General features: G+C 52.5%; 1 protein-coding gene and 9 non-coding genes across 10 annotated transcripts in view; 4 read left to right on the top strand and 6 right to left on the bottom strand.

The window, feature by feature from the left end:
* Positions 1–20,169, top strand: part of LOC142820483 (butyrophilin subfamily 1 member A1-like) — a 646,031-nt gene that overhangs the window by 124,253 nt on the left and 501,609 nt on the right. The gene's annotated exons all lie outside the window — the stretch shown is intronic.
* TRNAV-AAC (transfer RNA valine (anticodon AAC)) lies at positions 999–1,071 on the bottom strand. Its single transcript has one exon. It is a non-coding gene; the product is annotated as a tRNA-Val (tRNA).
* Positions 1,505–1,577, bottom strand: TRNAK-CUU (transfer RNA lysine (anticodon CUU)). Its single transcript has one exon. It is a non-coding gene; the product is annotated as a tRNA-Lys (tRNA).
* TRNAA-UGC (transfer RNA alanine (anticodon UGC)) lies at positions 5,256–5,337 on the top strand. Its single transcript has one exon. It is a non-coding gene; the product is annotated as a tRNA-Ala (tRNA).
* TRNAC-GCA (transfer RNA cysteine (anticodon GCA)) lies at positions 7,706–7,777 on the bottom strand. Its single transcript has one exon. It is a non-coding gene; the product is annotated as a tRNA-Cys (tRNA).
* TRNAA-UGC (transfer RNA alanine (anticodon UGC)) lies at positions 8,449–8,521 on the bottom strand. Its single transcript has one exon. It is a non-coding gene; the product is annotated as a tRNA-Ala (tRNA).
* On the bottom strand, positions 9,789–9,893 carry TRNAR-UCU (transfer RNA arginine (anticodon UCU)). The gene is made up of 2 exons: positions 9,857–9,893; positions 9,789–9,824 (listed from the first exon to the last, which is right to left on the bottom strand). It is a non-coding gene; the product is annotated as a tRNA-Arg (tRNA).
* TRNAS-GCU (transfer RNA serine (anticodon GCU)) lies at positions 12,159–12,240 on the top strand. The gene has a single exon. It is a non-coding gene; the product is annotated as a tRNA-Ser (tRNA).
* TRNAT-CGU (transfer RNA threonine (anticodon CGU)) lies at positions 17,784–17,857 on the bottom strand. The gene has a single exon. It is a non-coding gene; the product is annotated as a tRNA-Thr (tRNA).
* Positions 19,415–19,497, top strand: TRNAL-UAA (transfer RNA leucine (anticodon UAA)). Its single transcript has one exon. It is a non-coding gene; the product is annotated as a tRNA-Leu (tRNA).

The raw sequence follows: 20,169 nt of genomic DNA, 5'->3' as shown, positions 1-20,169 counted from the left end.
ATTTCAGAACAGAACGGGGATGCGGGGGGGAAGGTAAATGTCTGTTAGCTAATGATATTAGAGGTGATAATTGGGGAAGCTATCTTTGTAATGGGTAAGATAACTGGAGTCTTTGTTAGGACCCCACCGTAAAGTGTCGAATTAGCATGAATAACAGTTCAGAGGATTCCCTTTAAAGTGCAGTTTTAAAAGGCTTTTGAAGCAGGATGCAGGTAATTAAGTCATTGAGATAATGTCCTTTCTGGTTGAAATGGCAAGAAACTGGTTTCTTTTCTGTATTTTGTTTCAGCTACCCTAGACTAACATGGCTACTTTTCTATCACTATTTTAAGCTGCAGTGATTCATGTGAGCCCAGCTAGACATTCAAAGTTTGTGGGTTCAAGTCCCACGAGTGTCACTTTAGCTGCTTTCTCATTTCCAGGGCGCAGCTTTTACAGAACAGGCAATCCTTAGGGTGAAACTGGGGGGGGCTTGAGTCCAGACAGTTCCCAGCTGACCCCAGTGAGGATGGAGGGAAGGGCTGGCTCTTGCGGTTGGGGCTGGGAGTTGTTCTGAAAGGCTTCAGGTGCCATTAGATCATTTTATCCCTCCCTGTCTCCTACCAGTGCTGAGCCACACTCAGGCTATGTCTGCCCTACACTGCTCTTCTGGGAAAAGCTACGCAAATTTCAAAACCCAATTTGTGCAGCTTTTTCTTCTGCTTTTTTTTGGGGGGGGGGGAAGAGGCTTTTCTGACATTTGGCCTGTTACACTGGGCAAGTCACACAAGGGAGGCAGCAGGCAGAGCCGGCCCAATGCACCAGCCACCCAGGGCAGGGGAGGCCAAGGCACAAGCAGCTGCCTGGCCTAACTTATCTGGCTTCCCCAGGTTGGCACCCAGGGGCATTATCAGCTGAGGTTACCCCCCCCCCCTCCCGTCACATGAGCGTTGGGCTCATCAACAGGCTGGTCAGCAGCAGCTGCAGTTACCTGGGCACCACAATAAGAGAAGACCCTGTGTTTCTGACTGGTTTTGAACCAGGGACCTTTTGCATGTTAGGCAAACATGATAACCACTACACCACAGAAACACATTTCAAGGTATGGAACTTATCTGACTGTTCTGTTCCTAGCTCTTTCTAACACCCTGCTCTGCAGGGGAGGGGGATGCTCCTTGGGAACACTCCACCTCTTGTTCTCAGGGAAGCGCCTAATTTTCTCACCAGCCCCTTGAAATTTGTAGCTCAAAGCTGGAGCTGCTGTGGCAGGAGGTGAAGCTACAGAAGCTGATGGGGGACAATCAGTGGGCGGAGGGTTATTTTTTCTCCCCCCTGGGCTGATTTGGCTAGAACTGAGGAGAAGAAAATCCTCTTCCCTTCTCCTCAGAAGATGGAAATTGCAGTTGGTTCTCTCTCTGGTTCTACTAAAGCTCGACCCCAGGACTAGACTTTTTCTTTCTAAAACCCTGGTGAAAACTGAGACCCAGTTGCTCACAGGCTGAGAATGTGAGTTAAGGAAAGGCACCGCCCAGCATGGGGCTTGAAACCATGACCCTGAAATTAAGAGTCTCATGCTCTACCAACTGAGCTAGCCAGGCTGCCTGCAAAAAAGTTCCTAATATCCCATCTCAGGGTAACAGGAGCCAAGTGTTCTCCACTGCCTGACTCAAGGCTCTTTCTTGCCCCTAATGTGGGGTTCTGGTCTGTGGAGAGGTTTGAACTCGAACCCCACTCCCGACACACCCACTTCTTTCCCCACAAGGAACGGCCCCATTTTCCATCTCTCCAGGGACAGGAGAAGGGCTCTGGCCTGTTCTCTGCAAAATGCTCAGCCTGTTTCATTTTCTGCAGGAACGAGTGGGATCCATGCGCCCTGTTCCCCAGTGAGAGGTATGTGTCCTCTTCCCCTCTTCCCCCCTGTCCCTCCTCTGACCCGCTCACACTGTCTGGCTGCCTCTAGCGCAGGCTGAGCAGGTGACCTGACCAACAGCTGGGAGAGCATCTGGTACCTGACCACAACTCTCATCAGTCTGGGGACCAAGCTCCATTGGGTCTCAGACACCCAGCACAGGAGTAAAACTGCCTCTGGGGAACCTCAGGACAAGGAATGTAAAACCCACAGAGCACAAGGAGCTCACAGCAACCAGCCCAGCAGGTCCCACTGAGACGTTAACTCAGATTGCAGGATTCAAAGTCCTGAGTGCTGCCCCTTACACCATGGGACCTACATATACAGCTTCTGGTGGGGACCTGGGATATCCAGGTCTCAGGCTGGTCTCTGCTCTCCTGGCTTCCCACCAAGGCTATGTCTACACTCGCGGCTTCTTGTGTGAGTAATATGCAAATGAGATTAAATGTGGAACATCTCCAAACCTCATTTGCATACCTAATGAGACACCATTTTTTTCAGAAGAGGCTTTTGTGCAAGAAGGAGTTACATCTATTACTTTTCAGGAAGAACGGCATTGCGTAAGAGGGTTTTTCTTACGCAAGAAGGGGCAGTGTAGACACTCCTTCTTGTGCAAGAACCTCTTCTGAAAAAAATGGTGGCTCATTAGGTATGCAAATGAGGGTCAGCTAGATTTCATGCTTAGCCTCATTTGCATATTACTCGTGCAAGAAGCCGCGAGTGTAGACATAGCCCAACAGTTTCATCTCTCAGGACTCTCTGGCTACATCTCCACGGCACATTTATTTTGGAATAAGCTATTCTTGAACAGTGATTTCAAAATAGCACGTCTACACTGCAGGGAAACTTCAGAATGAGTCCGAGTCAGGCTCTGCTAATGTAGACGAGTTATCTCGATTTAGAGCCCTGGTAGAAATAACTTAGAATGGGCCTAGGGAGGGGCCATTTTGAAATAGCGGAAGTGGAGCATCTCCACACGCATTATTCTGAAATAGCTATTTGGGAATAGGTGTTATTCTTTGTAGAATGAGGTTTACAGAAGTTGGAATAAACCATCTATTACTTCAGATTATTTCACATTAACGGAATTGCTGCACAGACTTTGGCATTGTTATTCTAAATGGCCATTATTCCAAAATAACTTTTCTGTGTAGACAGAACCTGTGTCCTGCCCCAGCTCTGCTGCATTCAGGACAAATTCCTCGTTAGGGTCCATCTCAGTCTGGGGTCAGTGAGAGTCCATCCCACCTGAGATGTGTGTTACACAAAAGCCTCGTGTTCCCTGGGTAGAAGCAATTTTATGTTTAGCTAGAAGCCATCTTGTATATCAGAAACCATTTCAGCTTTTCTCTCAAGCACGTAGACCAGAGTGAACTTTGGGTGTGTCTAGACTACTGAGTTTTGTCGACAAAAGTGGACTTTTGTCGACTAAACTATACCAGCGTCTACACTACCGCTGAGTTCTGTCGACATAACGTCGACCGAACTCAGCAGTTTTGTCGACGCTGGTATACCTCATTTTACGAGGCATAACACCTTCTGTCGACAGAGTTCTGTCGACAGAAGGTGTTATTGCCTGTAGGGTTGCGTCTAGACTACAGGGTTCTGTTGACAAAGCAGCTTGCTTTGTCGACAGAACTCAATGTGTCTGCATGCTCTATGTCGACAGAAGTTTTGTCGACAGTATCTGTCGACAAAACTTCTGTCGACAAAACCCTGTAGTCTAGACGTACTCTTTCTGTCACCCCGTGAGAAGAGGCCTACAGGATGGGCTATTGGTATGTGTTAATTGGGCTGGTTGGGACAGGAGATGTACTCCCTCGTACCTGTCCGCCATCTTGTTGATAAAGCTATGTTTTTTTCCAAATTTAATTGAGGATTTCTGTGATTGGATGCCCTGACGTCAGACTGTTTGGCTAAGGGTATAAAGATACTAGGATTGATTGTATTAGCAGCCTTACTGGGCCCGGCTCTGCTGTGACCACGTTTGGCTCATGCTGTGCTTTATTAATTAATAAAGCTGTTTGTTAGCTGCCGAAACACAGAGGAGCGTGTTTTTGCTTCGACACCTGACTAGTGCACAATACGGGCTGCAGGTATCTGTTTTGTGTGGGGGTGTAGCTCAAGGTACGTCTAGACTACATGCCTCTGTCGCCAGAGGCATGTAGATTAGGCTACCCGACAGAGTAAAATGAAGCGGCTATTTAAATAATCGTCGCTTCATTTAAATTTACATGGCTGCCGTGTTGAGCCGACAAACAGCTGATCAGCTGTTTGTCAGCTTAGCGCGATAGTCTGGACGCTCCCCTGCCGACATCAAAGGGAGTTGTCGACAACCCAGGTATGCCTCATCCCAGGAGACATACCTGGGTTGTCGACAACTCCCTTTGATGTCGGCAGGGGAGCGTCCAGACTATCGCGCTGAGCCGACAAACAGCTGATCAGCTGTTTGTCGGCTCAACGCGGCAGCCATGTAAATTTAAATGAAGCGACGATTATTTAAATCGCCGCTTCATTTTACTCTGTCGGGTAGCCTAATCTACATGCCTCTGGCGACAGAGGCATGTAGTCTAGACGTACCCTCAGTGGCGGAGTGTTCGACTGTAGATCAAGTGGTTCTTGGTTAAACCTCAAGTGCCCCCTTAGGAAATCTTCCTTTAATAGAAACATTTACCTCTCCAGTTCTATTGCACCCTGGATTTCTGTTGTATGTGGACTCTTTAAATGAATACAAACCCTTAATGTTTTCTGGCACCAGTACACATAAACCAGGCAAACCTGTTCCTCAGCTGGAACCAGCTCAAACCCGCTGTGTGTCTGGTTTGTGTTTCCAGCAATTCAACAAGGGTGTGATGTAGATGCCCATTGGCACGTCCTTGGTCTCTAAGGGCTGGGCTGTGCAGAAGAACAAGAACCACACCCAGCTGGGGAGGAAGGGCTGCGGTCAACCTTCTGGAGTTCGATTTAGTGAGTCCAACTAAGACCAGAGAGCACCTGACTAGGGGTCAGAAGACTGCTCTTGCTGCCTTTGGCTTCCTGCTGTGAGGACATGGCCAAGCTCAACTGAAGGAAGCTGCCTCCAGCTACATAAGGGGGGATGGTGGGAGGAGCAGACACATTGGCCAGGCACCACTGGGGGCTGCCTCCCTCACCTCCCCCGTACTTGGGAGGTGCCTGGGCCAGCTTAGCCATGGGGCCGCTCTCTGGGACAGCAAACATGGACACAAGGCAGGATTCTCTCATTCTAGGACCATTTGTTGGTTTTTAAGCTTTTACAGCTACAGACTAGCAGGGCCCCACCGAAGGGAACGACTATGTGGCCCTCAGACCTTTTGTTTGCTGGTGCCCACACACTGCTGAGCTCACAGCTGTGATGGCCAAGGGGTTAAGGTGTTGGACTTGCAATTCAATAGGATAACCCTGCAAAGGTTCAAATCCTGCTCACAGCAAGGCCTGTGTTTTGGCCACACCTCTAACCAGAGCAACAAACCCCTGAGACACTCTCCCCACACTCTCCATCCCCTGTCAATCCCCTTCTACTTCTTTCAGTGCCACGTCCAGACTGAAGAGGATGCTCTTTCTCTTTCTACGAGGCAGAAGGGACGTGTCCAAAGAACAGGTTTTTCCAAAATTTGGTGCCATGTAGCAGCAGATGGCAGAAGCCAAAGAGGCTTGACAGCCTGTTCCATCCCAGCGTGCCGCCCTCCCAGCCTGCTGCTGCTCCAGGAGGGGGTGTCAAGCCATGTGCATCAGGGCATTCGTGATGTCACGTGTGATACCAACACACAAAGCCCTGCCCCCCACCCCAGGAGCTACTGGCAGGCAGGCACAGACCCTCTGTCCTCACCTCTGCAACCAGCCGTTCCCAAGGGGGTGAGTCTGGGCAGAAGGTGATTCCAGGATTCTGTTCCTGCCCTTGTGGACAGAGATACCAGGACAGAGAAGCAGCCCCAAAAGGCCCCTCCATAGCTCAGCTTATAGAGCAGAGGACTGGAGCAGCTGCCCCTAGGTGGCTGGTTTGACTCTACTTCTAAGGAGAGTTCTTTTCCCCTCCCTTGGATGAAGCAGAGCAGGCAAGGCCCTTTTAGGGGGGACAGACAGGTTCTCTACAGAAGACCCAACCAACAGCTCAGCCACAGAAACAAAGGTCTCCTGCCAGAGCCAGGAATTGAACCAGACACCTTTAAATCTTCAGTTTAACACTGTCCCCACCAAGCTAGTTCAGCAGCTGTCAGGGAAGCTTTTCCCCACAGCAGCGCACCAGAGAGCAGCTGTTGCCAGTGGCCCTGTAGGGCAAGATGAGCTTGACCAAGCCTCAGACCAGCTGGACTAGCCAGCCCACATCACAGTGAGTCACTAGTGGCCCCATCAGAGAAAAGCCCTTGGCAGCTGCAGAGACGTCCCTGTAGCTGTCTGTAGTGTCTTTTCCAACAGCTCTCTTGTGGGGCTGCTGGCTTGGGTGTTTAATGCTTGGTACTAGTAATGCCAAGGTTATGGGTTCAAGCACCATGCTGGCGCCAAGGCTGTTTGGTTTGGTGCCTTGCCTTTGTGTACCTACCTGCTATGAACAAGGGGTACGTCCAGACTACATGCCTCCGTCGACGGAGGCATGTAGATTAGCCAGATAGGCAGAGGGAAATGAAGCCGCGATTAAAATAATCGCGGCTTCATTTAAATTTAAATGGCTGCCCCGCTCTGCCGATCAGCTGTTTGTCGGCAGATCGGGGCAGTCTGGACGTTCCCCTGTCGCCAGAAAACCCTTTTGTCGACCGCCCCGTTATGCCTCGTGGGATGAGGCATAACGGGGCGGTCGACAAAAGGGTTTTCTGGCGACAGGGGAACGTCCAGACTGCCCCGATCTGCCGACAAACAGCTGATCGGCAGAGCGGGGCAGCCATTTAAATTTAAATGAAGCCGCGATTATTTTAATCGCGGCTTCATTTCCCTCTGCCTATCTGGCTAATCTACATGCCTCCGTCGACGGAGGCATGTAGTCTGGACGTACCCAAGGAAGGAGAAAAAAGTCCTGAAAGGGGGAAGAGTGGAAAGGAAGCATGGAGCAGAGTGTCAGCTCCTCTTCCTGTAGCGCTGCCCATGCTGGAGAGGGAAAGGGCAGTTTGAGTCACCCAGCTCTACCCCATGTGAAAATGGCAAGTGTTGCCTTAGCAGTGAGGGAGTGGTGGGAAGGAGCCTGAAGTAACCTCTTGGGTCACAGCTGCTGTAACATGTGACAATGAGACAATGAGGTTAGAAAAATGACTAGACAGTGGCCAAGTGAAACATCAGGCTGGTTTCCCTGAGTGGGAATCAGACCAGACCAGCAAGAGTTTTGTATCCTAGCCACTAGACCACCAGAGACACCTGACACATGCCTCTTTGCTCACCTACACTACTCACCTACACTAGCCTTTCGCAGGATGAGGGAGATGAGGGTCCATTCTCCCTTGCCCAAAGGGGACAAGAACAGAAACCAAACAGAACATCAAAACAGCCAGACTGGGCCATGCCAGTTGTCCAACTAGCCCAGGATCCTGTCTCACAACAGCAGCCAATTTCATTGTCCCGAGGGAATCCTCAGGACAGACACTTGTTAAGTGATCCCTCCTGTCACCCATTCCCAGCTCCTGGAATACACTAACTAGGGACACCTGCCCTGTCCATCCTGGTGAAATGCCATTCATTGTGGCCACCGGGGCTTCCAAAGTTGAGTAGCTCTGCATTAAGGGTTCTTCTTAATGTCAAGAACCTCAAGCAATTTAAAGCCAGAGTGTGATGGAACTGGAAAGGAAAATATTTCCACTAGAAGGAAATTTTCCAAGAGGGCACTTGGACTTGAACCAAGGACCACTCGATCTGCAGTCAAACACTCTGCCACTAAGCTACACCCCCACAGAAGTTGGCATCTGCAGCCAATGTTGGGAACTGGACAAGGAGCAAGAGACAAGAGGCTTTTGCGTAACTCACATCCCAGGTGCCACCCTTGGGCTTGGTCTCCACACTGAGCAGGCGGGTGGCAGAGGTCTGATACTGTCACAGCTGCAAGGCAAGTCACTCACCTGGCCCCTGAGCTCCATGTGGGCAGCAGCCAGACAGTGTGAGTGGAACAGAGGGTCGTGGGGGAAGGGGATTTGTATATTTTAGGAAGGGTTCTGAGTCCTGGCTCCCAGCCATACACCTTGGCAGAAAGACCAGCGGCCCCTGCACAAAGCGCATTGTGGGAATAAGAGTTGGGGTGGCAGGAAAGGGGCTGGCCCCTCAGCACCAGCGAGCAGGTGGGAGAAGATGGGAGTGAATCCTGCTACCTCTCTTCCGCAAAGGCAGCACTTTTCCAATGCAGCTAATTCTGCCCCACCTGAAACCTGCCTCCAGTGCTTCTGCCACTGTCTGGCCCAGGAGGGCTGGTGTCCAGCAGCTCTCTGCCCCAACGTGGCTGGCTTTTGGGGAGAGCAAGTAGGAAGTGGGGACCAGGGCTGGGGGGGGGGGGGGGGGGCTACTGGAGCCACTTAGCCCCCTGGCTGGCTCTGCTGGCAAAAAGAAAAATTGGAAATTTCTCCCCTCATTGGAGAATGTGGGTATTGATCCCACTACCTCTCACATGCAAAGCGAGCGCTCTACCACTTGAGCTAATTCCCCTGCTTCATGTACAATGGTCTTCTTGGAGGCACTTCCCTTCTCCACAGAGACGTCGGCCTTCTAGGTCAGTTAGTCGTGGGAAAGGAGAAGGCTCCAAAAAGGCCTCAAGGGCAGATCTTAAGGAGACTCCCTGCAGCAAAGCCATGGAGGGGGGGGGGGGACTCTGAGATGGCCCCTGCCCTGCAGCCTGTCCCACCTGGCCATTGTCATGGACTCTCTGTGAGGTCATCACCTCCCAACCTCCTTTAGCCAATAAGCTGAGGGGCTGCAAAAGGCCCTTGTGATGTCACTGCCACACCCACCCCTGCCCTCCAGGGCTAATGTCCTGCCCCAGGCAGCCCCTTTGCCTGGCTGAGCTGCTCCCAGGGGTGAAAGTGACACATTTCTCACAGGGCCTGTTCTATTGGGCACCAACCCTTGGGCTGGGCAGGAGGGAGGGGGAGGCTCAAGGCAGGAAGTGGGGGGAGGGGTTGTGATAGGACAGTACCTGTAAGAAATTAAAATGTGGAGTGTGGGAGGCTCAAGGCAGGGATTTGTGGGGGGGGGGGCTCAGGGCAGGGGTGAGGATGTGGAAGGGTAGAGAAGTCAGGGCACAGGATCTGGGATATGGGGGAGGCTTGGGGCTGGGACTGTGTGTGTGTGTCGAGGGGATCCCTCTGCTCTGTGCTCCCTGAGGCCCTTTAACACACATGGACTGACCTGGGTGCAGGCCAGTGAGGGGGGTTTCAGTGAAGCTACATGTAAATGGATCCCTCTAGCAATCCCTGCCAGCCACACGCACAGGGGGAGGGACTTTAACCAAGGAAGCAGAAGCAGCCAATCTGAGGGAGGTTTAGAAGCAAAGATGGGCTGCTGCCAGGATGGATGAGGGGATGTCACAGGGCACGAGCATGGCCAGGGGAGCAGAGAGGGCCCTGCTGCACTGAGAGACATGCCAAAGCCTGGGATTGAGCCAGGGACCTTTAAATGTTTCATCTAAGGCTCCGCACACTGAGCTGCCAACAAACCCGTCTGGCTCATTATTAACTGTCCAGGATGTTTGGCAGCCGTGTCACAGCCTGAGTGTTGCTCAGCACTAGTAGGAGACAGGGAGGGACAAAATGGTCCTTTCAGAACAACCCCCAGCCCTAACCCCAAGGACCAGCCCTTCCCTCCACCCTTACTGGGGTCTGCTGGGAATTGCCTGGATGCCAGCCCACCCCAGTGTCAGCCTAAGGATTGACTGGTCTGTAAAAGCTGCATCCTGGAAATTAGGAAGCAGCTAAAGTGACTCTGGTGGGACTTGAACCCACAGCCTTTGAATGTCTTGCTGGACTCACATTAACCACTACAGCTTAGAAGTCCAACGTGCTTTCCATTGCACCACAGAGCCTGATGGGCTGGTGAGTTGGATATCTCCACTCTCTGCTTTGCCACTGGGGGGGGTCTGTCTCTTTTGGGAGAGAAGGTAAGAAGAGGGAGGGGGCCACTGAAATTAAAGGATAGAGCTGTAATTGGAGAATGTGGGCATCGATCCCACTGCCTCTCGCATGCTAAGCAAGCGCTCTACCACTTGAGCTAATTCCCCTGCCTGCAAAAGGCTTTGCTGCCTCACCCACCTTGTTCCAGAGCCCACAACATCCCTACGAGTGCTACTTGTGAGACTCACACCTGTGGGTCGGCTAGCTCGGAGGTTTAGGACGTGGTGCTCATATCACACTGACGCGTCTTAAGAGCAAGCCCCTTATTTCAAGCTATAACAGACTCGCTATTCCGATGTCCCTGCATGCGGATTTATTTCGAAGTGCTGTGTAGCCAGCGCCAAATTACAAAATAAGCTATTTCAAAATACAGGCAGTCCCCGAGTTACGCGGATCTAACTTATGTCGGATCCGCAGTTACGAATGGGGCCCTTCCTCTCCCTGGTCTCCAGCAGACCAGGGAGAGGAAGCAAAGCGGCGGAACACGCGGCCAGCTGACAGCCCAGCAGATGCAGAGCAGAGCAGAGCAGATGCGCCTGGGCTGTCTGCTGGCCGCGTGTTCCGCGGCTTTGCTCTGCTCTGCTCTGCTCTGCTCTGCTCCCCCTCCCCCCAGTCTGCAGACCAGGGGGACGGGGAGCAGAGAAGTGCAAAGCCGCGGAGCCCGAGGGCAGCAGGATAGCCACGGTGCATCTGGGCTGTCCCGCTGCCCCCGTGCTCCGCGGCTTTGCTCCGGACGCCTGTGGTGCAGCAGCTGGGGCGCTGCCAGTTGGTCCCGTAGCGCCACTCTGGGTGTCACTGGACCAACCCAGCAGCACCCCAGCTGCTCTGCCCCAGGTGTCCCCAAGTCACCAGCTGCTGAAAATGACCAGTGGCTGACTACAGGAAGCCCCTGCCCCGGGCTTCCTGGAATCAGCCGCTGATCAGTTTCAGCAGCAGCTGACTTGGGGATGCATGGGGTTCTTAAGTTGAATCTGTATGTAAGTCAGAACTGGCGTCCAGATTCAGCCGCTGTTGAAACTGATCAGTTTCAGCAGCAGCTGAATCTGGACGCCAGTTTCGACTTACATACAGATTCAACTTAAGAACAAACCTACAGTCCCTATCTTGTTCGTAACCCGGGGACTGCCTGTAGGCGCATTGATTATTTTGAACTATGGGACGCACCCCTAGTGAGTTAGAGCTGAACTCTGCCCCCAGCTCCCTGCTCCACCCACCCACCTACCTACTGACTCCCTCGCTGCCATGGGGCTGTTTGCACTGGCCTCTTCTCTCTGTAGCCAGGCTTCAGCCAGGACTGAGACTCAGGCAGGAGAATGTGACCCGGCTCCCTGCACCTGGGCCCTGCATTTCTCATCCCTTCAGAGACACTTGCCAGTGGAGGAATAAATCACAGTCACGTGAGTGTAGATTATGAAACTTTGTAGCTGTTGTTGCCTTGGAAACTCCCCACAGACCTTCCCCTGGGGTCCCGGGCAGCCCACTCACACTGCACAGCTTTCTTCGAGGTGAGGGTGCTGTGTAGACGTGCCCGTCCTGTTGAGGGCCAGCCTGCTGAGGGGAGGCTCTGGCCACTTCATTTCCTCGTGTCTCTCAGGCTGTGTTTACACTGCAGGGCTACGTCTACACTGCAGGCTTTTTTGCAAGAGCAACTGCTCTTGTGTAAAATCTTGCAGAGCGTCTACACTGAAGGCACATTTTTGCGCAAGTAAATTTATAGTGCAGCATCAGACAACAGGGCTTCTTGCACAGAAGTTATTGCTCTCCCCACGAGTAATAAGCCCTCTTGTGCAAGAACTCGCCCACAAGGAGGCAGTGTGGACGGGCAACAGGGGTTTCTTGCTCAAGAAAGCCAAATATCTAAAATGCCCGTCAGAGCTTTCCTGCGCAGGAGACCGTCCACACTGCCATGGCTGCTTTTACAGAAAAGCACTTCTCTTGTGCAACAGCACATGGCAGTGTGGACACACTGTTGGGCAAGACCTTTTGCACAAAACAGGGTAGATGTATCCAGGGAGTGTTTGGGTTTGTTACGAGCACTGAGCTTTGTACAACAGCCAGGGAACATTGTGAAAAGCCAAAACCTTCCTGCCCTGGGTGTCCTTCGCCAGTCAGCAAGTGGCAGAAAGGTTCCCTGAAGTGCTGACTTCAGGTGATTTGAAGCAAATTATAACAGCTCAGATGAGGTGGCCGAGTGGTTAAGGCGATGGACTGCTAATCCATTGTCTTCTGCATGCATGGGTTCAAATCCCATCCTCATCGGGTGTTTGCAGCCTGTCCTCTTGCCTCTCTCAGGGGTTCAGTGCCAGCCTCTCCTGCAACCCTGCCTGCCCCACAGGGGAAATCTCCACAGAGACACACCCAGCTGGGACCCTCAATCCCTTCTGCCCTCAAGGGGAAACCTCACAAAGGAGGCTCCAGGCAGCCAGGCCATGGGGGTCTCTGAGATGTCCCACCTGGCTGTTGCCATGGTCCCTCTATGAGGTCACTGCCTCCCAGCAAATGAGCTGAGGTGCTGCAAAAGTTTCTTGTGATGTCACTGCTGCCTTGCAGGCTCATGTCCTGCCCCTGGCCAGCCCCTTGGCATGTGTGAGCTGCTCTCCCTGCCCCTGTCACTCAGGGCTGGTTCTGGGGCTCAAGCAGGGAACATCAGAGGCTGCTCAGGGGGCCACGTTGCTAGGCCAGGGACCCTCCTGTGGGGCTGTGAGTGTTGCTGTCCCTGCTGTACAGACACGGCCATAGAGCCTCAGGAGGCTGCAGCGGTGGGAGACACTTCCCTGGTTTCGGGAGGGAGACGAGATGTCAAGTCCCATGACTTGGAGCCAGCTACAGATACCCATGGAAAGCTGATTTTCAGAGGGGTGTGATCAGCCCTTCCTGTGTATCTGGCTTCTTCAAAGGGGCTTAATCAGGAGCTAAAGTTGAAGAAGGGACAGTTAGAAGGTGAATTTCTGTCTCTGGCACTGTCCCACCTGACAAAGAATTTACATTCCTCTGCTTTCTGAGACAGTTGGCAAGGATGCTCCACAGTGGCTGTCTCTCTCTCTCCCTCTCTGCAGAAGCTGTTCAGACCCCTCACTAGCCAATGCTGGTGTCAGGTGCAGCTCTGAGTGCTAAAACCCCAGGTGTGCAAAGTCAGAATGAAGGGGATGCATTTTGCTCTAGAAGTGACAGCCGGAGGGAGGTGGCTGGAGCAGAGCAGGGTCTTTCTGGAGACAAATAGGAGCCTGAGGATGAGAAGGCCCATGAGAGGCAGAGACTCCAGAGTGGGGGGGGGGGGGCTAGTTATTTGGTCTGGCAAATTGACATGGCCCAGTCTGGCTGCTTTGATGTTCTATTTGGCTGTTCTTGTCCCCTCTGGGCAAGGGAGAATGGACCCTCCCCCCATCCTGAAGTGGACATTAAATGGCCTGTGAAAGGCTAGTGTAGGTGAGCAAGGAGACAGGCTTTATGTGTCTTTGATGGTGTAGTGGTTAGGATCCAGCACTTTCATTGCTGTGGCCTGGGTTCAATTCCCAGTCAGGGAAGCCCCTGGCAATTTTTACCAAACAACTCCATAGTCAACTTTCTTGCCACATGTTACAGCAGCTGTGACCCAAGAGGTTAACTCAGGGCCCCTTTCCCACCTCTCCCTCACTGCTAAAAAAAGGGTCTAATGGTGCCAGCAGCCTTTCAGAACATCCCCCAGCCCTTCCCTCCCCCTTTGGCTGGGCACTGTCTGGACTCAGGCCTCCCCAGTGCCAGCCTAAGGGCTCTGGAGAGGACAGGGCAGCTTCAGGGGCAGAGTCCTTTTTTCTGCAGTAGCTCAAACCCAGCCCCTTGGTTCCAACTAACTTTACTCCTCATTTTTTGCCCTCTGTATCTCCCCCCCAACACCCCCCCTTTCCCACTCCCCCCCCCCCCCCCGCTGGTAACACAATCAGGACTTTTCCCGCTGGTAACACAATCAGGACTTTTCCCTTGAAAGAACAAACTCTCTGGTTTTTATGTGGGGAATGTAGAACTGGGGAGGGGCTGGGGAAAGACCCTGGGAGGGGGGTGGAGGCTGGGAGGAAGGGCTAAGGCTGGCACCTTCCTTTGATGGTCCCACTGCTTCATATCAGGGGCCTCAGCAGCGCTGGGGGGTGGCTCCAGGGGGAGAAGCTGGTTCAGGGGAACATGAGCTGCTGGGCCACTGAAGCAGGCCCCCAGCAGCAGCCTCTGTGCAGGGCTCACACGCTCCAGGCCTCCCGGTCATATTGAGTCTCCCCGTGTGGCTTGGGCTCCAGAGCCTGCCCCCCAGCTGGTGCCTTGAGGTAGCCACTGCAGAAGCAGGAATTTGGGCATCAGTTGCCCTGCTTTTGGGGACAGGAAGCCAGGCCAAGGCCCTTTTAGCCACTGGAGCTGTACAGGCTGGAGCCTCCCCCGACCAGATCTCTGCCCTGCTTCCTGCAAAGCTCACATTTTTGCTTTTTTCTGCTTCCCTGTCCATAGCAGGCAGCTAAAGGAAGCAAAGTCAGCGAACCAAACACCCCTGTGGCCAACATGGGGCTTGAACCCATGACCTTGGCGTTATTAGCACCATGCGCTAACCAACTGAGCTAGACAGCCTACAAAAGTGCAGCTCACCAGTGGCCCTTTCAAGAAAGGCACCTCAGGCAGCTGCAGGGACGTCTCTGCAGCTGCCAATGGCTCTTCTCTGACAGGGCCACTAGCAACTCGCTGTGACGTGGGCTGGCTAGTCCAGCTGGTTTGAGGGTTGGTCAAGGTGGCTGGCGGCCGGCAGACCCAGGGCAAAGAGGCAGCCGGAATCTCTTGCTGCCAGCACCTTGCCTCCCAGCTTCTTCCCTGTCGGCAGCAGCCGCAGCCCCTTTTGGCCACTGGGAAGAGAGGCAGGAATGGGGCCAAGTAGCGAGTCAGGCTGAGGGGGGCAGGCAAAGCTCATCTTGTCTTGCAGGGCCACTGGCAACAGCTTCTCTCTTGTGCGCTGCTGCTGAGGAGAAAAACACCCTGAGAGGGACCAGAAAGACCAATTTAAAAGATTGTTTAGGGGGGGGGCACCTGCTAGCGCGAGGGGGGCAAGAGTCAGAGCCTGGCAGCTCCTGGGGACCACACAAGAGACCACAAGGGTAAGCAGCAAGCTCCAGGCAGGTTAAGTTTTAGGGCCCAGCCCATCTCAGCCAGGCAGACCATAGCATCAGACTGAGCTCCAGGGGGCATCCGACACAAAACTCTCTCTCTGGGGAGCTTGTAGATAAGGAGCCCAAAGCTCATAAAGCAGGAGGGTTTTGCAGCAACCAAGCCAGCCCCAACAAGTCCCACAGAGATTTGAACTCAGATCACAGGATTCAGAGTCTGAGTGCTGCCTCTTACAACATGGGATCTACATGAGCCTGCAGTGACTCAATTACGCTGAACTGGAGCCTCAGCTCATGGCCACTGGGACCAGCTTTGCTTGTTTCCTTCCACCCAGAGCCCCCTTCTTCTCCTGGGCTGCAAGGAGCCTCCCTGGGACTCCCTGAGACAGGCACAGGACTGTCCCATAACCAGCCCCACCCCACCCAACCAGCTTTGGAAGAACAAAGGGGGGGGGGGCTAGCTAGACTGCTCCCTTCTTACACACTTCAAAAAGTCCATTTGTAAACAGGCCAAGACTGTGTGGCCTAAAAGATAAAGCCTCTGACTTTGGGTTGGAAGACTACAGGGTTTGAGTCCCTTTGCAGTTGTGTTGACTGTGCTTGTGGGTTCTGGTATCTCGTGCTTGGAAAGGTTCTTTGTAACGATATGTATCCATTGGAAGGCCTCCAGCTATTCAGCAAATCTAACCTTTACCATTCTGCAGAGAGGCAGCAATTAACTGTAAAGCCTGGGCTCACATTCCATCTAAATAGCATTTCAATAGGGTCACACTAGGCTGTGAGAAGGGGCTTGGATCCTAATGACACTCACTGTCACCAGGTAAGAAACAGATCTCAGGATGGGTAGAGAAAACTTAGTTAACAGCACTTTGTCTGGCAAAAAACTGCTTATCAGTGTTTGTGCAATTGGCATTCTATGATTATCGTCCTCACTTTCCTATTGTTTGTCTGTGTGATCACTGTCTGGTTTGTAACTGTTCCTGTCGGCTGTATCATTAATGTTGCTGGGGGAAAATCAACAAAGGTGGTGGGATATGATTGGTTAGGTAAATCATAATAGTATGTTATCTTTGGTTAATAAAATTTAACTAAAATAATTGGTTAAACAGGACTCAATTTTCACTCTAATAACTGGGGTCCAAGAAGGAGACCAGGGAGAAGAAGGAAAAGGGGAAACGAGAAGAGGAAGAAGGAGGAAAAGGGAAAGGAAGGGAGAAGACCAAGAAGGAGGAGAGAAGCCCTGGAAGCAGAACTCACCTCCAAGGCAGCCTCAGACCAGAGCAGCCAGGACTCCTCTGCATGATTGTTGAAATGGTTTGCTGTGTGAATTTTGTCAGGTGACGTCAGGCCTGGACACTGGAATTAGTTACCAGTTTCCCTGAGCTGTTAAGTCTCAGACCTGTGATGGCCAAGTGGTTAAGGCGTTGGACTAGAAATCCAATAGGGTTTGTCTGTGCAGGTTCAAATCCTGCTCACAGAGAGGCCTGTGTTTTGGTCACACTCCTTCCTAGGCCAACAAGGTACCCAAACTCTGAGACCCTGGAGAAGAACCTGCCAGTCCCATCAGAAGGGACACCTGGGCTATGTCTACACTCACAGCTTCTTCCATGAGTAATATGCAAATGAAGCTAAGTTTGGAATATTACTGAGCCTCATTTGCATAGCTAATGAGCCACCATTTTTTTCAGAAGAGACTCTTGCACCAGAAGGAGCGTCTACACTGCCCCTTCTTGCACAAGAAAAACCCTCCTGCGCACTGCGATTACAACTATTACTTTTCACTAAACACAATTATCAGACTACCCGGTGCACATTCCTACCTTCCTTTGTGCACACAACATACCTGGGGCTCTAATTACTGGCCACCTGCCTTTCACACAGATCATTGATCCTTGTGACTTTCAGGTACATTCACATGGCAGCTGTTTGAACATAATGTGCTTCTATTGCATGATCAGCACCAGAGTCTCCAGTTGTGTCTACACTGTGAGTTTTCTCAGCAAAAGACGTGCTAATGAGCAAGGCTTGCCAAGCAGCGGGGAGCTCTGCTCGCCAGCCACGTGGTTTCGCATGGTTTTGCGCTCTGCGCACACGCAGATCGTTCTGCGCATGTGCAGATCGCTCTGCTCCAGCTCTTCCAGGATGTAATTACTTACATCCATGGGTGAGTAGATTACATTATTTGCAGAGCCCTGGTAATGAGGGTCTCATTTCCATGAGTCATGATCTCATTTGCATATTTTCTGACAAACTGGTTTTGCGCTGGGGTTGTCGTGCAAAAAACAAGCAGCATGGAAGTTTTCTGTTTGTGCAAAACCCCCTTTTTCTGCAAGATCAGGATACCTCTTTTTTGGGAGCATAAGAATCTTGTGGAAAAAGAGAAATTTGTGCAAAAAAAATGTTCACACTGCTTGTTTTTGCACAGCAATCCCATTGGCTGAAAATATGCAAATGAGATTGTGACTCATGCAGTTGAGTCCCTCATTAACATATTTTTTACAAAGAAAACTTCTAGTGTAGCTGTAGTCTCTATGAGCCTCACTAAATCAAACCCCTAGGGCACCTCCTGCTCTTTGCTACTATCCTACTCCCACTGTGAGGGCACCACCAAGCTCAACTGAAGGTAAAACCAACTCCAGATACGTGTTGAAGAATGGTGGGAAGAAAAGACCCATTGACCTGGCAACAAGGCACCACTGGGAGTTGAACCCAGGATCTCCTGTTTACAAGGCAGGTGCTTTAGCCAAATAAGCCATGATGCCCTTCTTGGAAGCAACCCTAAAACTGTTCTACTTTATGGTCCCAGACACCCCCTTCCCATTCCAAAGTGCAGCCGTTCCCCATTCCCCTCCAGCTCTTCCTCTTGCCATGACTCAAGGCCTGCGCTGCCCAAGACATTAGATTGGCAGCTGGTACCCAAAACCTTTTTGTCAATTGTAGCAGCAGGCCCCAAAGGGACAGACCCAAGGCAGCCGCCTGGTCCTAAGGCCGGGCCTGCAGCCAGGGGGAGGGAGAAGAATCTCTCCTTTCAGCTGGAGTCGAATCAGCAACCTAAGGGCACTTGCCGAGCACCCGCTACAGATCTCTGCTCTGCCAGCTGAGCTATGGAAGGTGCCTGGGGCAGGCTGCTTTGCCTATGTTGGCCCTCTCATGAGTGCCAGGGCAAGAGTCCCCCGAATGGGAGGGGCAGAGCAACCCAGCAGCACAGGGGTGTCACAGGCGCTTCACCCGCAGAAGGACCCTTGAATGATCCAGGCAGAAACGCCGCGTCTCGCTCCCTGCAGCTCCCCTTGCTGCCCTGGCAGGCGCTGCCCCTTCTCCCACTGGCCTGGGCCTGGCCTCCCTCCCCCGCCCAGCACCACAGAAAGCCCCTTGGTATGAGCCTGGGCAAGCTTAGGCCCTGGGCTCTGGGGCCAGCCCCGTTGTGTGTCAGAGCCCCCTGGCCACAATGCTACTCCAGGGGGCCTGGTTCCAGGGCCTCCTAATCCCAGGGACTGGGGGGCTGGAGGCCTTTGCCCTGGAGCCTCAGAGCTCCCTCAGTGCCACCTGCCAGGAGGGGGAATCTCCCGCAGGGCCGGTGCGATGTAGGAACCTCTCCCAGGGCAGTGCCCCCAGCCCAGTCCCTGCCCCTTGCGGGGGCAGGTAAGAGATACCCCCTCCCCTTCCCCAGAGAGCAGCCCCCCAGGGCTATAGGGGGCGGATCTGGCCCAGGGCTGCTCCCAGCAGAGGTGGCTTTGATCCCAGCCTGGGTCCAGGGAAACTGCTCCCAGCTCCCAGCATGTGTGAGGTTGGGGGAGTGAGCAGATCAGCGTTTGCAGATATTTACACTTATTTGCATAATGCGTATGCAGATATGCAGGGCTCGGCAATTAGGGCAATCTGCCCGCCCGTGGTGAGTAGATTTTAGCCCGGTGCGGTGCTCAGTGCAGTCTGTGCATGCGCAGTGATATGTAAATAAAATGTTACCGGTCTGGCAAAAGTTTGTGAATGGTTTGTCTGTCCATGGTATAAACACAAAGGCTGGAAACACTGGCCTGATCCCTGGGGGCTTGCCGAATGCAAGGCAGGGAAAACATTGGTTGAAGGGAGGGGGCATATTTTCCCCACCAGGCCTTTGTCCCTTGGAATCCCTGGGGATGTTGGGTTTTGTCTCATTTTTCTTCCCTTTTCCCTGCTTCCCTCCTCGCTGTGAGGAGGGGGCAGCTCTCGCCCTCGCGGTGGGAAGCCCTGGTACAGGGATGGTATGGGCACATGCTCTGAGAGGGAGTCCCTGGGCTGTTTGGGGAGAGAACTTTCTCATGTCTGCTCTTTCTCCCACTACCAGGATGGCCGAGTGGTTAAGGCGTTGGACTTAAGATCCAATGGACATTTGTCTGCGTGGGTTCAAACCCCACTCCTGGTAGCTTTCCTTCTTTGGCAGACATTGATCAGAATGGTGTTTTTCCTGCTGTGAGGCAGGGGACTGGACTCTGTCTCTGAAGGTCCCTTGGGCTATATCTGCACTGGTGGGTTCTTGTGCAAGAACACATCCATGCTGGTGTGTGTGGGCTGTGCTTTTGTGCAAGAGCATCCATGGCAGTGTAGACGCTCTCTTGTGCAAGAAACGCCTATCCTGAGCTCTTGCACAAGAAGCCCTTTCTTACCACACTTTACTTTAAAACTTCTTGCACAAGAGCGAGTGGGCAGTGTGGCCCTTCTTGCGTAATAACCCACCAGTGTAGACATAACCTTCCAGTTCTAGTCCCAGTTCTGATTGGCTGAGCAGGGGCCAGTCACAGGGGGGAGACTCGGGACTTTGTTAAAGCAACCAAGAGTCCTGTGGCACCTTATAGACTAACTGAAGTGTAGGAGCATAAGCTTTGGTGGGCAAAGGCCCACTTCGTCAGATGAATCTGACGAAGTGGGTCTTTGCCCACGAAAGCTTATGCTCCTACACTTCAGTTAGTCTATAAGGTGCCACAGGACTCTTCGTCGCTTTTGCAGATTCAGACTAACACGGCTACCCCTCTGATACTTGATTCAGGACTTTGTTGTTCTCCTTAAGTCCCAGCAAATGAGCCAGAATCAATCGACT

The sequence above is a fragment of the Pelodiscus sinensis genome, chromosome 19, assembly GCF_052426305.1.
Source record: "Pelodiscus sinensis isolate ZL-2025 chromosome 19, ASM5242630v1, whole genome shotgun sequence".
Lineage (NCBI taxonomy): Eukaryota > Metazoa > Chordata > Testudines > Trionychidae > Pelodiscus > Pelodiscus sinensis.
Note: the sequence above shows the minus strand (reverse complement) of the source record. Positions and strands in the feature narration are given on the sequence as shown.